Here is a 24,417-nt window from a genome sequence, read left to right on the forward strand (position 1 = left end):
CTTTCTGTGACAGAGAATTCCACACATTCGTAACTCTCTGAGTGAACAAACTCTTCTTCATCTCATTCCTGAATGCCTTACCCCTTATTCTTAGCCTGTGGCCCCTAGTTCTGGACTTCCCAAACATTGGGGACATCCTTCCCGGACATTCTCTCTTCCGCCTTCTTCTGTAAGGAAAAAGATACAAAAGTCTGAGGTCATGCATCAACTGACTCAAGAACAGTTTCTTTCCTGCTGCCATTAGGATTGGACCTACCACGCACTAAGTTGATCTTTCTCTACACCCTAGCTATGACTGTAAGACTACATTCTGCACCCTTTCCTTTCCTTCTCTATGAACAGTATGCTTTGTCTGTATAGCACGCAAGAAACAATACTTCACACTGTATGTTAATACATGTGGCAATAATAACTCAAATCAAATTTGCATGGATGCATTTTTGATTCGGTTTTATAACTCTTAATGTGAAGAGATGGGTTTCCAAAGAGGGGCTGTTCAGTCAGTTAGTGAGTGGATACCAAGAGAGTGCAGGCAGAATGTCTAAAATTCTCTGGGACGGAGCCCTGCATGCTGCTGGGGAACTGAGTTTAGGGAATTCAGTAAAGTAATAGTCTCAAGTGCAGTTTTTGGGTGTTTCAGAGAGAGGTGCCAAGAGCATTTAGTGAATGTTCAGAAGTCTGTTTGAAACTAGGCCAGTCCAAGATAGTGGTAAATCTCCACTGGGATATTTTGTGTCTGTAAGGATTGAACTGGGATAAAACAAAGAGAGTGAGCTTGAATCATGTTCTGGTATTTATATTGAAATCTTTCCAATCCTTTGGTTAGTGCAGTATTAATTTGTTTTTGTTCTTAATAAACATGTTGTGCTTGTGTTAAAATACATTGGCAGATTTCTTGTCAATGTACTCAGTAACTGACCTCCACAGTTTTCTAAAAAAAACAGTCAGGGCTTACTACACCAGATTTCATTCTGAGATCTGACATGTCCAGTATTAACATCAGCTGGGATTGTAACAGTATTTTGGAACATTTAATGAGATGGAAAATGATGAGCATCATGTAGGAAGAACACAAATGTAGGGGTCAACTGGATTTAAGCATGCTCATTGGAAAGGATTTTTTGGACGGTTTTGAAGGCAAGAAGGAGATGGTGAAGGAGATAATTTGGAGCTCCGAGGGCATGGGTGTGATTTTAAAATTCTCCCGAATCCTCAGCTGTACTATTCATTTTGGCAATTTTAAAAGCTTCTCCCTTCAATACTGTCATTAACTTTTCAAATTGGTCATGTTTTCTAATTTTATTCTAAAGGGAATGTATATTTATTTGAATTATGAATTAATATTTTAACTGCTTCCTATTGTCTAGCTCTCATATCTTCCATTCTTGTTTCCCCAATGATTTTAGTTAACGTTTCCCAGGTAGTTTGACTGAAGTCTGAGACAAGAGTCCTTAATCTAATTAACTCACTCTCAAACTCAGTATAAAAATCCACCATGTTATGATCACTCTTCCTCTCAGACTCCTTTTTGCCCGGTGAAGGTAAAGAGAGAGGAAAGTAGAGGTGCGGGGAGAGATTGAGAGTGTGTGGCAGACCATGATGAATGGAGGGATGGGGACAGTTGAGGACTGTGGAAGAGAGGGACTGGAAGTTGCTCTCTGGTTATGCTCATGGAGTGCAAACTCCCATTGAAAGGGCAAGGCATTGTTGATGGAGTGTGAGGCGTAGCAAGGCAGAGAGGTGACAAGAATACAATGTTATGTTGTGCAGCGAAAAAGAGCAGAAAGGAAGGAGAGAACCTCAGTTGTGCAAACTGATCTCTGGTTCTAATGCATGTGCAAGGGGCAATTGCTTGTGGGAGTTAAGGCAGCTCCCACCCCATAAAACAACATATCCTCCAAGTCACCAGAAGTGAAGCCAGTGTGTTTACAAAAAAAAGCTGAGAGGGAATAACTAATGCTTTCGTGGAGCTTTTGAGCTTTTTTGTATTCCCAGGACATGCCAAAGTGTTTTGCATGAATATAAATCACTTTTTGAAATGAGTGTGTGCCAAGGTAATTGTTTTTCGTGGTGGTGGTTTAGCTTGGGTGGTAATGTGGGGCACTGGGGAGTGGGGGAGAATGGTTGCGGGGAGCTGGTGGGTGGTGGTAGTGGTGGGGGGGGGTACCAGGGAATGGGGGTGATGGTTGCAGGGAGGTAGTGAGTGGTGGTAGTGGTAGGAGGGGGGGGGGGGGGGGCACCAGAGAGTGGTGGGGGGAATGGTTGCGAAGAGGTGGTGGGTAATGGTAATGGAGTGGGGGGAACACAAGGGAGATGGTTGTGGGCAGGTGGTGGGTAATGATAGTGGTGGGGGGTACATGGGGGGAAATGGTTGCGGGGTGGTGGTGGGTGGTGTTGGTGGAGGGGGGAAAGGAGGAGATGGTTGCAGGGAGGTGGTGGGTAATGGTAATGGGGGGGGCACGGGGGACATGGTTGCGGGGAGGTGGTGGGTAATGGTAATGGGGGGGACATGGTTGCGGGGAGGTGGTGGGTAATGGTAATGGGGGGGGCACGGGGGACATGGTTGCAGGGAGGTGGTGGGTAATGGTAATGGGGGGGACATGGTTGCGGGGAGGTGGTGGGTAATGGTGATGGGGGGTCACGGGGGACATGGTTGCAGGGAGGTGGTGGGTAATGGTAATGGGGGGGACATGGTTGCGGGGAGGTGGTGGGTAATGGTAATGGGGGGGACACGGGGGACATGGTTGCGGGGAGGTGGTGGGTAATGGTAATGGGGGGGACACGGGGGACATGGTTGCGGGGAGGTGGTGGGTAATGGTAATGGGGGGGACACGGGGGACATGGTTGCAGGGAGGTGGTGGGTAATGGTAATGGGGGGGGACACGGGGGACATGGTTGCAGGGAGGTGGTGGGTAATGGTAATGGGGGGGCACGGGGGACATGGTTGCGGGGAGGTGGTGGGTAATGGTAATGGGGGGGACATGGTTGCGGGGAGGTGGTGGGTAATGGTAATGGGGGGGACACGGGGGACATGGTTACGGGGAGGTGGTGAGTAATGGTAATGGGGGGGCACGGGGGACATGGTTGCGGGGAGGTGGTGGGTAATGGTAATGGGGGGGACATGGTTGCAGGGTGGTGGTGGGTAATGGTAATGGGGGGGACACGGGGGACATGGTTACGGGGAGGTGGTGAGTAATGGTAATGGGGGGGCACGGGGGACATGGTTGCGGGGAGGTGGTGGGTAATGGTAATGGGGGGGACACGGGGGACATGGTTGCGGGGAGGTGGTGGGTAATGGTAATGGGGGGGGACACAGGGGAGATGGTTGCCGGGAGGTGGTAGGTAGAGAGCGCCTACTGTTCTCTTGACTGTGTGCTATGGGATTTTTGATGTCTTCAGGAACCAGCAAACGAGGCCTCCAGTTTTAACATGTCATTAAACAAAAATATCTTTGAATAATGCAGCACTGAAGTGCCCGCCGTGACCTCCTGACTGAGAGGTGAGAGCTCTGCCAGCAAAGCCAAGCTGACGCTTGATTATAATGCATGACTGGGTGGCTTTTTAATAAGCTCGCTCCACTGTGCGAAAGGCCAGTGTCACGATCATTAGTCCCAATCTATTTTTATCGGTTGTGAGTGTTTGGAATTTACCTTTTGGATTTGTCCTTGCAATTAAAGAAGAAACTTGAAATTCATCATTTCAAATGGTGGTTAAGGCAAAGGTTCAACTCTTGAGCCTCAGAAAAACTGTCCTGACTAATGGGCAGGCCTTCCCACTACAGTGTGAAACCTGGTGAGCTAAATATCTGCAAGCAAGTTACAAATCTAGACTGCAGTTGTTAATAGCAAGCTTCCTACTCCACGCATGTTGCTTGGGCCATAGCGAACACCTCGGGGAGCATGGTCTGGGTGACCAAGTTCTTCTCCATCACCGTGAATGCTGTTCTGTGTTCAGTTGCCAAGAGGTTGGGTTTTAAGTGGAACAGGTTGGTTTCTGCCAGATTTCTAAACTGTTCAGTGTTTTGCCTATTGAATAAATGTAGCCAACCATGACAGGCAAGCTCATGTTACGTCGTCTCCGACTTGGAGAGCAGTACTGTGCCACAAATTTAATCAATGGTGGTCTTGAGGAGATTACACCCTCAGGTGACAGCTAATAATAACATAGCTCAGGCATTCTGTCTCTATTTCTGCTGGCAGTTGCTTGATGGGCAAATGAGCCTCTTTCTGTCTATATCACTCAATGATTGTTAATAATATTTTGACCGTGCTTACTTTCCATTCTTGCCAAGATATGCTGAAGAGAGCATTTGGACACTGTAGCTACAATGCACGTCCTTTATTCCACACAGGTCTTGGTCAGTAATTCAACCTTTTCTGAAACGTTCACCCTTAGGGAAGGTGATGGCCGAGTGGTATTACTGTAAGATTCTTAATCTAGCAACTCAGATAATGTTCTGGGGACCTGGGTTTGAATCCTGCCACAGCAGATAATGGAATTTGAATTAAAGTTTTTTAAAAAATCTGGAATTAAGAACCTACAGATGATCATGAAACCATTGTCGATTGTCGGAAAAACAGCATTCACTAATATCCTTTAGAGAGGGAAATAGAACATAGAACATAGAAAAGTACAGCACAGTACAGGCCCTTTGGCCCTTGATGTTGTACCGAGCTACATCCAAACCCAAAATCAAGCTATCCCACTCCCTATCATTCTGGTGTGCTCCATGTGCCTATCCAATAACCGCTCGAAAGTTCTTAAAGTGTCCGATTCCACCATCACAGCAGGCAGTGCATTCCACATTCCAACCACTCTCTGAGTAAAGAATATATCTCGGACATCCCTCCTATATCTCCCACTATGAACCTTATAGTTATGCCCCTTAGTAACAGCTACATCCACCCGAGGAAATAGTATCTGAACGTCCACTCTATCTCCCTCATCATCTTATAAACTTTTATTAAGTCGGTCTCATCCTTCTCCGCTCTAAAGAGAAAAGCCCCTGCTCCCTCAACCTTTCCTCATAAGACCTACCCTCCAAACCAGGAGCATATTGGTAAATCTCCTCTGCACTCTCTCCAATGCTTCCACATCCTTCTTATAGTGAGGTGATCAGAACTGCACACAGTATTCCAAATGTGGTCTCACCAAGGTCCAGTATAGTTGCAGCATGGTTGTCAAATAGGAGGCAGAGAGTGGGGGTCAATGGGTGCTATTCGGATTGGCGGTTGGTGACTAGTGGGGTGCCCCAGGGGTCGGTGCTGGGGCCTCAGCTATTTACCATTTATATAGATGATCTGGAGGAGGGAACCGAGTGTAGCGTGTCAAAATTTGCTGATGACACCAAGATTGGGGGAAAGGCAAATTGTGCGGAGGGTGTGGAGAGTCTGCAGAAGGATCTAGATAGGCTGGGCGAATGGGCCAGGAAATGGCAAATGGAATTTAATGTTGGCAAGTGTGAGGTGGTCCACTTTGGTAGGAAGAATGGTAGGAAGGACTATTACTTACGTGGCGAAAAACTGCAGCAGGCGACGGTGCAGAGGGACCTCGGGGTCCTTGTGCATGAGTCGCAAAAACCCAGCCTGCAGGTGCAGCAGGTGGTCAGGAAGGCGAATGGGATGCTGGCCTTCATAGCGAGGGGGATTGAATATAAAAGTAGGGAGGTCTTGCTGCAGCTGTATAGGGCATTGGTGAGGCCGCAGCTGGAGTACTGTGTGCAGTTTTGGTCGCTGCACCTGCGCAAGGATATTTTGGCCTTGGAGGGAGTGCAGAGGAGGTTTACTAGGCTGATGCCGGAGTTGAGGGGGTTGAGCTATGAGGAGAGGCTGAATAAACTAGGCTTGTACTCGTTAGAGTTTAGAAGAATGAGGGGAGATCTCATTGAGACGTATAAGATGATGAATGGGATGGATAGGATAGAGGTGGAGAGACTCTTCCCGCTCAAAAAAGACAGTAGGACTAGGGGGCACAGCCTCAAGATAAAGGGGAGGCGGTTTAGAACGGAGTTGAGGAGGAACTTCTTCACTCAAAGGGTGGTGAATATCTGGAATTCTCTGCCTGTTGAAGTGGTGGAGGCTGCCTCGCTAAATATTTTTAAGATGCGGGTTGATGGGTTTTTGATAAGAGAGGGGATTAAGGGTTATGGGGAGAGGGCGGGAATGTGGAACTGAGCCACGACAGATCAGCCATGATCTTATTGAATGGCGGGGCAGGCGCGAAGGGCCAGATGGCCTACTCCTGCTCCTATTTCTTATGTTCTTATGTTCTTATAACCCCACAGCTCTTAAACTCAAACTCCCTATTAATAAACGTTATAAATCTTCTTCACGGCTCTATCCACTTGAGTGGCAACCTTCAGAGATATGTGGATATGAACCCCAAGGTTTCTCTGTTCCTCCACCTTCCTCAGAACCCTGCTGTTGACCCTATAATCTGCATTCAGGTTTGTCCTACCAGTATTAATCGCCTCACACTTACCAGGGTTAAACCCCATCTGCCACTTTTCGGCCCAGCTCTGCATCCTGTGGCCCAGCTCTGCTGTCCTTGCCTGGCCTGGCCCACATGTGAATCCAGAGCCACTGCAATGTGGATGACTCTCAACTGGCCTCTGAAATGGCCTAGCAAGCCACTCAGTTATATCACCACCACCATCTCAAGGGCAACTAGAGGTGGGGAGTAAATGCTGGCCAGCCAGTCTATGAACAGGCGCCAGAATATGGTGACTAGGGGAATTTCACAGTAACTTCATTGCAGTGTTAATGTAAGCCTACTTGTGACTAATAAATAAACTTTGCTTTATTAAAACAGGTGAATCAATCTTTTATGTAATTTACAAATTACCTACCACTTCTTTCTGCAGTAACTATGCTCCACAAGTTTCGTTTTTCTACCTTCAAGAATCCAAGGCAACCTGTTAAGTTGCACAGGTTTCTGGGTAGATAAATTGAATCCTACAACATATTGGGCAGAATTTTCCAACCGTGCTCACCCTGAAACCAGAAAATCCCGCCTGAGGTCAACAGACCTTTCCATGGTCTACGTCTCGTCTGCTCCGATTCCCATGGCGGGCAGGACAGTAAAATTCCAGCCAGTGCCTCCATGGGTGGAGAAGCCTTGAATGTGTAATTTCATCTCTGGAATCATAGAATTTCTTCAGTGCAGATGGAGGCCATTTGGCCCATTGAGTCTGCAGTGATTCTCTGACAGATCTTACCAAGATGCTCTCACGCCCCCCACCCCCATCCTATCCCCGTAACCCCCCGCATTTACCCCACTAATCTCCCTAACCTACACACCTTTGAACTCTAAAGGGCATCAAACCCAGGTCCCCGGCACTTTGAGGCAGCAATGGTAACCACAGTGCCACCACGAGAAATGTACTTTATGGGTTAACCTCTGAGGTCAACTCGGTACAAAGGCACTTTATTAACATTGGCAAACTATGCAAATATGACATGTTTGAATTTTATTTAGCATTACCTTCACAACATATAACACGTGACAAACTTTCCACCAATCGTTCTGCTCAGCATATTGGCAGCAGCTAGAGCCTGTGGTTTGAGCCAAGATATTGAATGAAAGGCAAACAATAAAAAGCTGGTCAAATATTGGACGACTGCCTGTGCGGCACTAAGGAATTAAGATACTAATCTTGAAGTGGTTTTGTCTGTCTAAATTTCCTGGTAAATTTAAAGACTGGTATCCAGATTTCCAAATATATGTGTTTGTGTGTGATTCTAGTTACGTGTTTATCTAAGTTGCCTTAAAGGCATCTCTGCTGTTTGCCTTGATTCCTTCTTACAGTAGCACAGTCCAACACTCTAAATAAAGAAGTTTCTCTGGAAGTGCATGTTGGATTCATTAGTGACTGCTGTGTAATTTTGACCTTGTGGAATTGGACTCCTTGATAGATGGAAACACAGGGCAGGTCTTCTGCTTCACCTTTGGTGGGACTGGAAAATCCTGCCCATGGACGTTATCAGACCTTTTCGTAACCATTAAAACCTCTATCGATTCATCCCCCTGCTGACAAATGTCCAGATTCAGTTTAAAAACAATTTATTTTTTCCTCTGATGTCTTAACAAAGTTCCTGTTTGAGAATTCAACAAGTTACCTGCACAGACCTGAATGCAGAGAAGGCGCAGAACCTTCCTGTGACATGGTGCTTAGCGCTGCTGCCTCAGAGCACCCGGGATCCAGGTTCAATTCCGGTCTCGAGGGGGTGACTGTCTGTATGGCGTTTGCACATCTTTCCTGTGTCTGCTAGGGTTTCCTCCGGGTGCTCCGGTTTCCTCCCACACTCCAAAGTTGTGCAAGTTAGCTGGGTTGGGCCATGGTTAATTGTCCCAAGATGTGTAGATTTGGGGATAAATGGGATAAATATGTAAACTACAGGGATAGGGCCTGAGTAAGATGCTCTGTTGGCAGCCTCCTTCTGCACTACAGGGATTCTATGAAGGGGAGACCCACTAGAGGGGTTTAAAATCCATGAAGGGTAAATTTAAAGGAGCTGTGTTCAGTGGCCGAAGGGTTGATAACCAGAGGAGACAGAACTCCTCTGGTCATCAACCAGATTGGTGGCATAGTGGACAGTGAAGAAATCTCCAATTGCAATGGGATCTTGATCAATTGGGCCAGTGGGCTGACGAATGGCAGATGGAGTTTAATTTAGACAATTGCGATGTGATGCATTTTGGTAGATTGAACCAGGGCAGGAATGTGGTGGGTGGCTAGAGGTGGTAGTAGAAGCGGTATAATTGTGTTTTTTAAAAAGCATTTAGATAGTCACATGGGTAAGACGGCTATAGAGGGATGTGGGCCAAATGCGGGCAATTGGGATTAGTTTAGGGGTTTAAAAAAGGGCAGCATGGATAAGTTGGGCCGAAGGGCCTGTTTCCATGCTGTAAACCTCTATGACTCTATCTAATATGTTTAGAAACGAGCCAGAGGTGACAGGAGGAAAAACATTTTTATGCAACAAGTGGCTAGGGTTTTGAATAAATTAATTGATAGGTGTTGTTGGGACTAGATTAAATAGAAAGTTTCAAATAGGACCTGATGGAAATTTGAATGAGAAAACCTTTCAAGGATATGATGAAAGAATCGGTGAATAAGGAAAACTGCTTTTCAACAGGACTTGCACAGACTCCAAATGGCCAAATTGCCTCCTTCTTTGCTTTACTATTCGTTAATTCTAACATGCAGCCAATCTGAATGCATATGCTCTATAACTAATGAAGAAAGGAGTTACTTAGGAGTCGGGGAGGCAATGGCCCAGTGGTATTATCGCAGGATTATTAATCCGGAAACACAGTTGGGGACCGGGGTTTAAATCCCACTTGCTTGACGGTGGGCAGATGGTGGAATTTGAATTCAATAAAAAATATCTAGAATTAAGAACCTACTGATGACCATCAAACCATTGTCAATTGTTGGAAAAACATATCTGGTTCACTAGAACCATGTCCTTTAGAGGAGGAAATCTACCATCCTTACCTGGTCTGGCTTACAGAACCACAGCAAAGCCTCAACAAAGAAGTGAAACTGGACAGATCACCGGGCAAGGACTTGCGCACTGGAAAAGACAATGGCAAAACAAACAGCCCCGTCGATCCTTACTCACATCTGGGGGCTAGTGCCAAAATTGGGAGAGCTTTCTCACAAACTAGTCAAGCAACACAGTCATTGTCACGGAATCATACCTTACAGATAACACCCCAGACCACCATTACCATCCCGGGATGTGCCCTGTCTCACCGGTAGGACAGACCAGCAGAAGTGCCGGCACAGTGGTACACAGTCGGGTGGGAATCGTCCTGGAGTCGTTAGCATCGACTCCAGACCCCATGACATCGAATGGTTTCAGGTTAAACATGGGCAAGGAAACCTCTTACTGGTTACCGCGTACCACGAGAAAACATACCTGACCTCATCCTCATCCCAATCTGCCGGCTGCAGAGGCATCTGTCCATGACAGTATCAGTAAGAGTGACCACCGCACAGTCCTTGTGAAGGTGAAGTCCCGCCTTCACACTGAGAATAACCTCCATCGTGTTGTGTCAGCCAGAGCAATCCTCGAGTGGAAGAGGGTGCCAGCGCATTGAACATTCCTCCCCAGCAATATTGTACCCGCTCAGCACTGGACACACTTAAATTCTGGTATTCAGCAAATTGGAATTAAAATGGTGTACGAAAACAGACATGTCTTATTCACACAGCACCCATTTTAACACCTGTCATTGTGTCTTTATTCTGTTTTAAAATTTCATTGGAAATAGAACCATAGAATCCTACAGGAGGCTATTCGAGTCTGCATCGAACACAATTCCACGCAGGCGCTAACCCCATAACCCCATGTATTAAGATGTTATGGTTTGAAGCAAGGTAAAACTCACCTCCCAAAACAAACACTAAAACTGGAAGAGGTAGGAGAGGAAAAATGAAGAAAGCGTGAGCCCTAAATGTGTGTCTTAAAGTCCGTTGGGTATAGGATGAGAAGAATAATGAGGAATGTAATGAATTCCACCATATGGAGATCCCTTAAGGGAAGCGCTCAGATTATGAAAGTGGAATATGTCTGAATCTGTAATTTCCAGTTTGAGCCACTAGCAGCGCTTTTCATTCATCGCACCTTCAGCTGATCATTTTGGGGATTGGTTTAGCTCAGTTGGTTGGACGGCTGTTTTGTGATGCAGGGCAAAGCTAACTGAGCGGGTTCAATTCCTGTACCAGCTGAGGTTATTCATGAAAAACCCGCCGCCTTCTCAATCTTGCCCCTCGTCTGAAGTGTGGTGATCCTCAGGTTAATCACCACCACTTCCAGTCTATGATCATCTGGGACTGTGGCGACATTACTTTTATTTGAAGGTTTTGAAAATTGTGAAAGGTTATGATGGAGTGGAGACAGAAACGATGCTTCCCCTTGTTGGCAAGCGCGTTACAAAGGGAAGGCAATCACCAAGTAGTCCAAGAGGGAATTAAGAAGAAACTTTCTCACCCAATGAGTGGTGAAAACATGAAACCACAGGGACTGAAGGGAATAATGCAAATGTATTTAAGCCGATGCCAGAAAAGCGTATGAAGAGGAGGAGAAAAAAGTTTTTTTTTAAAGTTTATTTATTAGTCACAAGTAACCACAGTGAAGTTACTGTAAAATTCCCCTAGTTGCCACACTTTGGTGCCTCTTCGGGTTAATCCACTAACCAGCACATCTTTCAGACTGTGGCAGGAAACCAGAGCACCCGGAGGAAACCCACGCAGGCACGGAGAGGATGTGCAAACTCCACACAGACAGTGAACCAAGTGAGTCAGAATTGAACTCAGGTCCCTGGTGCTGCGAGGCCGCACTGCTAGCCACTGTGCCACCGTGCCACCCCAGAAAAGAGAATAGAGAATCAAGAAAAGAAGATTACAATTACTGATTTAGATAAGGGAAGATGAAGGGATGCTCAAGGGGAGCATAAATGCTAGTATGGACTGGTTGGGCTGAATATCCTGTCACTGTGCCCTATTTCCAAGATAATCTTATGTATGTAATTCACAATTGATCGCATGGCATGGCTTGAGTAGAGGGTTGCTTTTGCATATGTTTCTCTTATGCAAGAAGTAAAGATGGCCAAGAATTCTCAGCAGGTAACTATGTGTCACTGTGCCAGAGCAGATTGTGAAAATACTCCACAGGCAGCACTGTGTCTTGAGAAGCCTCCCAGGATTACGGTGCAGGTTTTTAATCTTGACTTGTCGGATGAGAATTTTAATTTCTGATGTTGCCTTTTTTTGGAGTTGATTCTGGAAACCAGGCTATTCCAAAGGCTGGTTTTACCCACAAAACTGTAAGAAAATTGTTACCAAACTTAACCTGTGTTTTTACTTATAAGATGTCAGACGCATTTCTCATTAACTTTTAGGCTTGGGTTTTGTCACTACTGTAATTTTTATCTAAAGTAAATTAATTTATAGACTACGCGATAAACATCGAGACTCGTGGAAAGTCAGAACGGCCAGAGATAAAGGCAAAGTAAGGTTAAAGTTTATTTATTAGTGTTACAAGCAGGCTTATATTAACACTGCAATGAAGTTATTATGAAAATCCCCTAGTCACCACACTCCAGTGTCTGTTTGGGTACACTGAGGGAGGATTTAGCATGGCCAATGCCCTACCCAATATGTCTTTCGGACTGTAGGAGGAAACGAGAGCACCTGGAGGAAACCCACGCAGACACGGGGAGAACATGCAGACTCCACACAGACAGTGACCCAAGCCAGGAATTGAACCCAGGTCCCTGGCCCTGTGAGGCAGCAGCGCTAACCACTGCGCCACCTGTGCCGCCCTATATACTGCAGATGCTGGAACCTGAAACAAAAACCGAAAATGCTGGGGAAATTCAGCAGGTCTGACAGCATCTGTGGAGACAAATTACCCTTGGTCAGAGCCGAGGAAGGGTCGTGCAAACTCGAAACATTGGCTGTGTTCTCTCTCCACACTTGCTGTTAAGCTTGCTGAGTTTCTCCAGCACTTTCTGTGTTATGGCTGGAGATGACTTGAGAGCCATCTGTAGCATTTCATTGGGTAAATACAGTTGCAAAAATCCATCGACCCATGGGAACCAATGTAGTACACCTTGGAGATGCAGCGACTCATTGTAGATGGACAAGATTCCTCTGCCACACCTCATGGCTAATCCTTTTACGCCACCTGCAAGATGCAAGCCTTCACAACTGCCGTATGTGGGCGGAGTATCCTAATGGGAGGCTCATTCTTTCGCTGATTGTAATTCGTTACTGCAAAGTTAATTAGCTGAATGAATGATTACACACACACACACACACACACACACACACACACACACACACACACACACACACACACACACACACCATAAGAAATAGGATCAGGATTAGATCATCCCAATGGGAAAAAACAGTTTAGACCAGTATGCTTATTTCCCAGTTTTAACTTTTTTTTCCTTGCAAAATGGTCCCTTGAGCCAATTAATTGCTCAGTGAGTAGGTAAATGAGTAACGTCACGTAACCCTGTGTCACACCACTATTAATTATGCTGGGCCCTGTTGCTGAATAAAGTTTTGAGAACATTGAACCCTATTTCATCTGTTCCCTCCCTTCCCTCAAAGAGACCTGTATGCGTCATTCATAATTTGTTTGAATAGAATGACAAAAAATAAAGTTTGTTCCTTTAGCATTTTTGACAGTATAATTTCCCCTTCAAGCTCCGTCTTTGTAGGCTGTGGACAGATTAATAATAGTTGTCTTCAGGTTTTGGATGCATGAATATTTGAGTGCTCAATTAGAATGGTTGGACTCACTGCCACTTCAAGAATGGTACGCAATTTTAATGAGAGTTTTGAAGTGCTCACTCTTGCTGAAGCTGTTGGGTGACTCATTGTTTTCTGTTTAGTGCTCAGTTTACGATTTTCTGGTGTCTGTCAAGAGTTTTGATATGAAGTGAAGCTGATTGTTATCATCCCATTTCATCACCATTTGTTTGGAACTGATAGCAGAACAGTCAGTCAGCAGAATGCGAAGAAAATCAAATCTTGCTCCTCTCCAACACGGACCTCTTGCCCTTTCTTTTAGTTCAGTGTAGTTTCTCTTAGAACATAGAACGTAGAACACTATAGCACGAACAGGCCCTTCGGCCCACAAGTTGCGCTGATCATATCCATACCTTCCAGGCCTATCTATAACTCTCAATCTCATTAAATCCCATGTACTCATCCAGAAGTCTCTTAAAAGACCCCAGTGAGTTTGCCTCTACCACCACCGACGGCCGATTCCACTCACTCACCACCCTCTGAGTGAAAAACTTTCCCCTAACATCCCTTCTGTACTTGCTGCCCAGCACCTCAAACCTGTGTCCTCTTGTAGCGACCATTTCAGCCCTGGGAAATAGCCTCCGAGAATCTACCCTATCTATTCCTCTCAACATCTTATAAACCTCTATCAGGTTGCCTCTCAACCTTCATCTCTCCAGGGAGAAGAGACCTAGCTCCCTCAACCTAGCCTCATGAGGCATGCCACCCAATTCAGGCAACATCCTTGTAAATCTCCTCTACACCCTCTCAATAGCTTCCACATCCTTCTTGTAGTGAGGTGACCAGAACTGCGCACAGTACTCCAAGTGGGGTCTGACAAGGGTCTTATAAAGTTGCAGCATTACCTCCCGATTCCTAAAGTCAGTCCCTCGATTAATGAAGGCTAGCACACCATACACCTTCTTGACCACATCCTCCACCTGCGAGGCTGATTTAAGAATCCTATGGACCCGGACCCCAAGGTCCTTCTGCTCCTCAACACTGCTAAGAGTTGTACCCTTGATATTGTACTCCTTCATCCCATTGGACCTGCCAAAATGGACCACTACACATTTATCCTCATTGAAGTCCATCTGCCACTTCGCCGCCCAGTCTTGCATCCCATAACTTCATCAATCTCTTCCTGGATCTTTCGTGGGAAATGGGCGTCGCTGGTTGGGTCAGCATTTATTGCCCATCCCTAGTTGTCCTTAGAGGGCAGTTGAGAATCAACCACATTGTTGTGACTCTGGAGTCACATTTAGGCCAGACTGGGTAAGAATGACAGATTTCCTCTGGCTGGACATACAGAAATCATTATTCAAGTTGATAATCCAGCTGTGGGACATGGGCGTCACTGGCTGGCCAGCATTTATTGCCCACCCCGAGTTGCCCTTGAGATGGTGGTGGCAATACAACTGAATGGCTTGCCAGGCTGTTTCAGAGGGTAGTTGAGAAAATTGCCGAGTGAAAATTAGATCAGAGGGTGCCCTTTAAAAATAAGGCAGGTCTGCCGACTGGGGAGATCTCAAGCTACCTAGATCAGCAGCGGAAATCTGGTCAATAAACTTTGGGCTGCGGATGGCGATACCAAAGTCTGAGCTAAAGTGGAGATGATTGGGTAATTCCCCCATCAATCACACCTGGAGACAGTTTATTGGAACTGCCTTGGTGTTGATTTTGTACTATCATGGACCTCATGGAGTACAAGCTCCCCTATTGAGTGAGTGGAGATTCACCCAATAGGAAAGCAGCAGGGGGAGTATAACATCAACTTTACTTGGGCTGGCAGCCAAAGGACTCCAGGGCTTGACCTGTGCAGTGTAGCCACAGGAGCAGTGCTTTACTCACCTTGCAAGTAAAGGGTGTTGGCCTTGGTAAGACTATTATGTTGGTGATGAGGAGTAAAAAGTTTTTTTTTAATCTTCCCTCTGGACAACCTTCATTATCAAGACAAGTAAACCTCCGGCAAGAAAAATGCCTCACTTCCGTAAACTTGAAATCTATGATGCAAGCATAGAAGATTGGGCCCACGTGAAGAGTGCATGTGTTCTTTCTTCCAAGTTCCAAGAAAATAGAAAGTGATCCTGTTGAATAATGATCTGTGGGGTCCCAATATTCAGTGTGATTAAAAAAGCCTGACCTACCCAGATTCCCTTACTCATAAACCTTTAATGAGCAGGGGAGATGATGGCCGAATGGTATTATCGCTAGATTATTAATCCAGAAACTCAGCTAATGTTCTGGGGGCCCAGGTTCGAATCCCACCATGGCAAATGTTGGAATTTGAATTCAATAAAAAATATCTGGAATTAAGGATCTGCTGACGACTATCAACAGAAAGAGATCCCACAACACCAGTTTAAAGTCCAAACAGGTTTATTTGTAGCAAAAGCCGCAAGCTTTTGGGACAGCCTGTCCCTTCGTCAGGTGGCTGGGAAAGCTTGCGGCTTTTGCTACAAATAAACCTGTTTGGACTTTAAACTGGTGTTGTGGGATTTCTTTCTGTTTTATCCCAGTCCAACGCCGGCATCTCCACATCATGACAACTATCAAACCATTGTCGATTGGAAAAACCCATCAGGTTCACTAATGTCTATTAGGGAAGGAAATCTGCCATCCTTACCTGTTCTGGCCCAAATGAGACTCCAGACCCACAACAGTGTGGTTGCCCTCCAAGGGCAATGAGGAGTAGGCAATAAATGCTGGCCCACCAGTGGGTAGCATAGTGGCACAATGGTTGGCACTGCTCCCTCACAGTGTCAGGGACCCAGGTTTGATTCCTGGTTTGGGTTACTTCTGTGTGGAGTTTGCACATTCTCCCTGTGTCTGTGTGGGTTTCCTCCACAGTCCAAGCATGTGCGGATTAGGTGGATTGGCCATGCTAAATTGCCCCTTAGTGTCAGGGGGACTGCCTATGGTAAATGCATGGGGTTGTGGGGAAAGGGCCTGGGTGGGATTGCGGTCAGTGCAGACTCGACGGGCCGAGTGGCCTCCTTCTGCACTGTAGGATTCTATGATTCTTTGATGCCCATGTTCCATGAATGAGAAAAATATATATAATGAAGTGGTAGACTTGGCGAAAGGCTACTATGATCCGAAACCTTCTATAATACCCACGGTTGGGTGAACCCCTGGGGAATCAGTCACCAAATTTCTCACCAGGTGAGGAAAATTGGCAGAGCAATGGTGAATTGGGACCACCCCTGAATGACAAGTTGCAAGATATTCTGGTGTGTGGAATTAACAATGTGACAATCCAACAAGACCAGACTGGCTGCCTACACGAGGGAATCATTACAGATAAAGGGCACCATGGCGACCCTATAGTGCCCTACAGGCAGCAGTGAGCTCGATTTCCATTCATCGTTGTCTGGGGACAACAAGCTAACCTTATGGGGAGAGATTGACTCCAATGCATCAGTCTGATCTGGCAGAAGATCTTCAGGCTGGGGAACTGTATAAGGCTATCAACAAGTACCCTGAAATTTTCTAGGAAGGACATGGAAGAATAAGGACAGCCAAAGCTATGATTTACATTGACCCTGATGTTAAGCCTATGTACTTTAGAGCGAGACCGGTTTGATATTCCCTGTTTGGAAGTTTCTGCTTTATAGGATAACTCACTCACATGATGAGTCAATAGGTGAGTGGTATTATCACTAGATTATTAATCAGAAACTCAACTAACGTTCTGTGGACCTGGGTTCAAATCCCGCCTTGGCAGATGGTGAAATTTGAATTCAATTAAAAAAATATGGAATTAAGAATCTACTGATTGTCGTGAAACCATTGTCAATTGTCAGGAAAACCTATTTGGTTCACTAATGTCCTTTAGAGAAGGAGATCTGTTGCTCTTACTTGTCTGGCCTACGTGTGACTCCAGAGCCACAGCAATGTGGTTGACTCTCAGCTGCCCTCTGAAACGGCCTGGCAAGCCATTCAGTTGTATTACCACCATCATCTCAAGGGCAACTAGGAGTGGGCAATAAATGCTGGCCAGTCAGTTTCGCTCATGTCCCACAGCTGGATTATCAACTTGAACAGTGATTTCTGTATATCCAACCAGAGGAAATCTGCCGTTCTTACCCAGTCGGGCCTACATGTGAGTCCAGAATCACAACAATCACGTTGACCTCCAGGGCAACTAGGGGTGGGCAATAAATGCTGACCCAACCAGCGACACCCATGAGTAAAAGCACTCCCCTGCCTGCACCATCCAGAGACATGAATCGCTTCCCACAAGTTGCCTTTGCTGGTTCAGTTATTTTCCACGACCTGTTTGCTGACGTTCTGTATTTCAAATTCCATCTTTTGCTAAGTGGTTTACATTCCAGTTTAACTGCTTTCAGTTTTATTTACATTGATCCCGGTTCGTTGTTACCTGATCTCACTCAGAAGCTGATGTCAGTAGGCGAGGAGGAGTAGCGGTAACCTGGCAGTGAACAGGCAGTTGTTCTGCTTGGGTTTTCAATCATGCCCCCCTAACTGCAGGAGCAGGGTTGTTGATCGGTGACCAAGATTTAAAACCACGGCGGCTTTTCAAAAATATATCGTTGTTGCAGAATTGTGAACGTTTGTCATTAATGGAATTAAATCTCCATTGGATCAGAAGAAGGATCGCGTTAGGTAATGACTTGGTGCTTTTCTTTGTATGTTTATGTATCCGAGATGGCAACCCACTGAGGTGTGAGGTTTACAAGGATTATACCGGAACGAATGAGCTACACCTGTCAGGAAAGCCTATCTAGGAAATCACGGTGGCGCAGTGGTTAGCACTGCTGCCCCACAGCACCAGAGACCTGGGTTCGGTTCCTGGCTTGGGTCACTATCTCTGTGAACTCTGCACGTTCTCCCCATATCTGCGTGGGTTTCCTCCGGATGCTCCGGTTTCCTCCCACAGTCCGAAAGACACGCTGCTTAGGTGCATTGGTCGTGCTAAATTTTCCCTCAGTGTACCCGAACAGGCACCAGAGTGTGGCGGCAAGGGGATTTTCACCTGCACTTCATTGCAGTGTTAACGGAAGCCTACTTGTGACACTCATAAATAAACTTAAAAGGTTCTTTACTCTCAAGACGGTAAGACTGAGAGCTGACTGGTTAGAGGTCTTGAACATTATGAAAGGGTTTGAAAGAGTGAACACAGCGCAGATCGTAGAATGGTTACGGCACAGGAACCTGCTGCTGATCTTTGATTCCAATTTAACTGGGTCACAGAACAGAATCATGGAATATTTGTGGATCAGGAAGAGGTCACTTAGCCCATCGTGCCTGTGCTGAGCCACCCAGCATACTCCCACTTTGCAGCCTTTGCTCTGAAGCCCTGCAGGCTGTGGCATTTGAGATGCAAATCCAGACACCTTTTAAAATGAGTTGGGTGTCTGCCTCTCCTACCCTTTCAGGCAGTGAGTTCCAGACCTCTACCACCATCTGGGTGAAAAAAAGGTCTTTTCCTTTCTCCCCTATAACCTTCCTACCAATCACTAAATCTTTGCCCCTTGTCACTGACCTCTCTGCTGAGATAAATCGATACTTCCAATCCACTCTCTCCAAGCCCTTCATGAATTTGTCACATCCCAATCAAATCTTCCCTCAGCCTCCATTGTTCAGAGAAGTACTGCCCCAGCTAATTTCATCCTTCCGAGTGGCTGAATTTTTCCAGTTCTGGCAACATCCTCGTGAAGATCAGATCTGGTCCACTTCACAGCGATCCTGATCTGTTTCATACTGCTCCCAGTCTGCTTCACAGCAACACTGACCTGTTGTACACTCCTCCTGGTTTGTTTCACAATGATTCTGAGATCATAGAAATTGCAGAACCCTACAGTACAAAAAGAGGCCATTCGGCCCATTGAGCCTGCACCCAACACAATCCCACCCAGGCCCAACCCCTGTAATCCCTACATATTATACCCACTAATCCCTCTAACCTATACATCCCTGGACATCAAGGGGCAATTTCTTAGCATAGCCAATCAACCTAACCCGCACATCTTTGGACTGTGGGAGGAAACCCACGCAGACACGAGGAGAATGTGCAAACTCCACACAGACGGTGACCCGAGCCAGGAATCGAACCCAGGACCCTGGAGCTGTGAAGCAGCAGTGCTAACCACTGTGCGACTAGGGGATTTTCACAGCTGTTGTACATGCCTCCCGGTCTGCTTCACCAAGGTCTCAACCTGCTGTGACCGACTTTTGTGCAGGGGTTTAAAACTAGGAGCTGTAAATTGGCACTCGGAAATCTAATAGGGAAATCAAGAGGAACAATCCTATCGAAGAATAGTCATATGTGGACCTCGCTATTGCAGGGGGTATTTAAGGTGAATTGCATCCTCACAGCGTCAGGGACCTGGCTTTGATTCCCAGTTTGGGTCACTGTCAGTGTGGAGTTTGCATGTCCTCCCTATGTCTTCATGGGTTCCTCCAGGTGCTCCAGTTTCCTCCCACAGTCCAAAGACGTGCTGGTTAGGTGCATTGGCCATGTTAAATTCTCCCACAGTGTACCCAAACAGAGTGTGGCGACTAGGGGATTTTCACAGTAACTTCATTACAGTGTGAATGCAAGCCTATCTGTGACTAATAAACTTTAACTTCAGAAACGAATGGAGGATTATGCTGTCCAGGTTTGATGAGAAGAGGTATATTAAGCAACATAAAGCTGCCATAGACCAGTTGGACTGACCAGCTGACTTTTTTGGCTCCCTGAGAGGCATATCGAGCCTGGGTGGGATTGTGGTCGGAGCAGATTTGATAGGCCGAATGGCCTCCTTCTGCAGTGTAGGGATTCTATGATATGTCAAACAGACTGGATAAGAGCAACTGGTTTTCTTCCCGAAAGAATTTTAGTGAGCCATTTGGGTTTTTATTCAATCCAACACCTTAATGACTACTTCCACTAATACCAGCCTTTTTATTTTTAGAATTTTTAATAAAACAGATCTAATTACACATTTTCAAACTGCTTTGATGGAATTTAAACACTTTCCCTGTAACACTAGCCTAAGATGAATAACGAGACTCCAGTAGATGGTGCAGCTTTTAAGGACTGTAAATTGAAAGTGCTTCATCTAGCCTGTGTTCTGATGCATTTTTGGGAGGCATTTGAGAATTGAGCGTGGGTGTTTATCATTTTTTAAGTGTAATTATTTTTCTCACTTACATTTAGCTGCATGTATCTGCCCTGGCTCAGTTGGTAGCACTCCCGCCTCTGAATCACGAGGTTCTGGGTTCAGGGCCTAAACACAAAAAAACAAGGCTTTACTTGCAGTTCAGTACATGACGAAGGGGGAGCTACACTGCCGCAGGTGCCGTCTTGCAGATGAGGCACTTGTTAAGCCAAAACCCATTCTTTCTGATCAGATAGAATGTCAAAGATCCCATGCACTGTTTTGAAGGAGATCAGGCCAAAGTCCGGGTCAATATTGTTCCCTCGGTCAATATCACAAGAACAGGGGAAGGATTCCCACTTCACAGTGGTAGTCTGGCAGCTGTTCATTTTTGAGTTTTAGGATGCTGCAGAGAGGACCTCCATTTTGAGGTATCCTCACAATTCTTTACCCATCTTGGCAGCACCCACCTACCCGGTTTGGACTGCTTGCCATCCAGAGTTTAGGACCTTCTCATTGCACCCGTCAGCTATCCTCCTACTTGGCCAAGAACAGGTGGTCTGTTCATTATCACATTGCTGTGGGCAATTGCATTTCCTACTTTACACCAGTGACTGCACTTCTCAGAAGTACTTCATTGGCTGTAAAGCGCTTTGAGACATCTGCTGGTCGTGAAAAGCATTATATAAACGCTGGCCTTTATTACCTATCGCTTAGTTCTTGAAGCCACTGCAGTAGAAGTGTACGCCCTGCTACATTGGTTTGATTGACATGGCTGGAAGGATTGATGTTTAAAACGAGTGCTTTTAATTTAGACTTGCTGCTGACCACCATGACTAAGCTTTACTGTCTTAGCTTCATGTTGCACAACGGAAATTGTGTCTCTAACAAGACCCAGGTTGTGATGAGGTTAGCTGATAGGAAGAAGAAAGCCTCTGTTCTGTCCTCTTCCTGTCTTCCTTCTTACGAGTTATTGATAGGTGCTCTTGCAACATGCCTGATAAAGATTGGAGCTGATTAAGTGGCAGCTGTTAGCTGAAGCTGTTAATTTCTGAACTTATTTTCTTCAGCAGGACAGTGCTGCCTGAGTGTCACTGTCGCAAAATGTTGCATGTAATTGCTGTACAGAACTGAGAGACGCTGTGCGGGATCTCACCAGCTTTCAGACTTTTCTCACTCTCAGGGCCAAATGTGGTTTCCAACCAGGCTGCTGTCTTATTGGCTGCCTTGCACGTTGTTGCGATCTTCCGGGATTTGGCCAGGAGGATGGCAAACGGGTCCAGTGAGAAGGTCTGAAACTCTGAATGGCGAGCAGCCCAAACTGGGTAGGTGGGTGCTGCAGAGGTGGGTAGGCAAAGGTGAGGATATCTCAAAAGGTGAGGAGATCTTCTCTGTGGCATCTTAAAACTTTTAAAATTGAGAATGATTACAGCTCGCAGACCACCACTGTGAGGTGGGAATCCCGCCACAGGATTATTTGTGGCCTCGGATGTGACCTTCTGCTTGTAGCATTTCCGAGATGAGGGCGATTGAGAGGAGGCAGCGTTGGTTCCTCTGCCTAGCTGTTCTGCCAGGACACCACCCCCCAGGTACCTGCCCACCTCAGAAAGAGGGGCCCATCTGACATTGGGAAGATCTTGGTCCGTTATCGACTTGCGACCAATTCAGCCTTTGATCGTCCACTCACCGCTGTAAGGGAGGTAACCTCAGGCACATTGGCCCTACCTCAAGCACTAGCAAGAAACTACTAAAGATCGTGAGTGAAGCCCCCAATCCATCATGCAAACCATCCATTGACTCTGTCTACACTTCCTGCTGCCTTGGCAAAGCAGCCAACATAATCAAAGCCCCTACGCACCCCAGACATTCTCTCTTCCACCTTCTTCCATTGGGAAAAAGATCAGGCAGCAACCAACTCAAGAACAGCTTCTTCCCTGCTGCTATCAGACTTTTGAATGGACTTGTCTTGCATTAAGTTGATCTTTCTCTACACCCAAGCCATGACTGTAACATTACATTCTGCACCCTCTCCTTCTCAATGAATGGTATGCTTTGTCTGTATAGCGTGTGGGAAACAATACTTTTCACTGTATGTTAGTACATGTGACAATAATAAATCAAATCAAGTATCATTCAGAACCATCAGTGAGCCAGCTTTATCAAGTTGTTAAACTCGTTTATATAAAAAAACCAAAAAATTGCTTCAGCTCTTTCATTGTCCTGAGTGATCTGACTGCAGCACTGACTCACCATTGAAGTATGCTGGTTTCCCCCCACCTCAGACATACACAACAGCGCGGTCATCTGATAGAAATGAAACAGGTACTCATTCCCCACTGGCCAGTAGCAAATCCATCAAGTGAATAAAACCGAGGACACGTCCGTTTCTCATTCACGGCCACAACCCCTGTGGTCGATCGTGTGTCATCAAAGCTCATGGTGTCCAGTGGATTACTCAGTGTGGAGAATTTGTCACTTCCCTTTATATTATTCAAACTGACGTCCCTCACCTCCCAGAAGAAGGGCTATTTCTCAAATATAACGAAAGGCGAATACAGAGTTAGAGCAGCAAAGTTTTTTAAAATTCACTTGTGTGACATGGGCGTCGCTGGCTGGCCAGCATTTATTGCCCATCCCTAGTTGGATAATTGAGAGTCAACCACATTGTTGTGGGTCTGGAGTCGCACGTAAGGATTGCAGAGTTCCTTCCCTAAAAGGCATTAGTGAACCAGATGGGTTTTTCCAACAATCGACAATGGTTTCATGATCATCGGGAGATTTTTAATTCCAGATATGTTTTATTCAATTCAAATTCCATCATCTGCCGTGGCGGGATTCGAATCCGGGTCCCCAGAACATTAGCTGACTTTCTGGATAATTGTCTAGCAATTAGGCCATCGCCTCCCCAAAACAAAAGTCACTTTTAAAGGAATAATGTGTTCTTATTGCGCCCCTCAGAACCGCTGGGTAACTCCCAAGTGTTTCGCAGCCCGTCAAGTATTTTTTGAGGTGTTATCATGTAGTCAGTGGGGTGATGGAGGGAACGTGGCACCCAGTTAGTGCACAGCAAAATCCCACAAACACCAATGGGATAGTAGCCAATAGTCTGTTTCTGTGTGCTGGTCAAAGAATAAACATTGGTCAGGACACCGGGAATAACTCTCCTGCTCTTTCATATCCACCTATGGAAGCTGGCTTTTGCATCCTCCAAAAGAAACGTTACGGGAATACTGATGGTGACGACATAGCTTAGTGCTGACCACATGCAGTTTGTTTCCCAATGGGCTTGTGTTAGATTTGCCATTTCAAATGCCACCTATTTGGTTGTGTGATGTTGTTGGACCCAGAGTTTCTCCCTCACTTCGTTACATAAGAACATAAGAAATAGGAGCAGGAGTAGGCCATCTAGCCCTTCGAGCCTGCCCCGCCATTCAATAAGATCATGGCTGATCTGTCGCTGCTCAGTTCCACATTCCCGCCCTCTCCCCATAACCCTTAATCCCCTCGCTTATTAAAAACCCATCAACCCGCGTCTTAAAAATATTTAGCGAGGCAGCCTCCACCACTTCAACGGGCAGAGAATTCCAGAGATTCACCACCCTTTGAGTGAAGAAGTTCCTCCTCAACTCCGTTCTAAACCGCCCCCCCCTTTATCTTGAGGCTGTGCCCCCTAGTCCTACTGTCCTTTCTGAGCGGGAAGAGTCTCTCCACCTCTATCCTATCCATCCCATTCATCATCTTATATGTCTCAATGAGATCTCCCCTCATTCTTCTAAACTCTAACGAGTACAAGCCTAGTTTATTCAGCCTCTCCTCATAGCTCAACCCCCTCAACTCCGGTGTCAGCCTAGTAAACCTCCTCTGCACTCCCTCCAAGGCCAAAATATCCTTGCGTAAGTGTGGCGACCAAAACTGCACACTTGGTGCGAGTTAAGCCACAAGTAGCAGTTTTGGATGACCTCCAGTTTATGGAGACTATAATGTGGGAGATGC

General features: G+C 46.0%; 1 protein-coding gene across 3 annotated transcripts in view; it reads left to right on the forward strand.

Moving 5' to 3' along the window:
- Positions 1–24,417, forward strand: part of prkag2a (protein kinase, AMP-activated, gamma 2 non-catalytic subunit a) — a 448,776-nt gene that overhangs the window by 159,357 nt on the left and 265,002 nt on the right. The gene's annotated exons all lie outside the window — the stretch shown is intronic.

The sequence above is a fragment of the Carcharhinus amblyrhynchos genome, chromosome 2, assembly GCF_965287045.1.
Source record: "Carcharhinus amblyrhynchos chromosome 2, sCarAmb.v2.hapA, whole genome shotgun sequence".
Classification (NCBI taxonomy): Eukaryota; Metazoa; Chordata; class Chondrichthyes; order Carcharhiniformes; family Carcharhinidae; genus Carcharhinus; species Carcharhinus amblyrhynchos.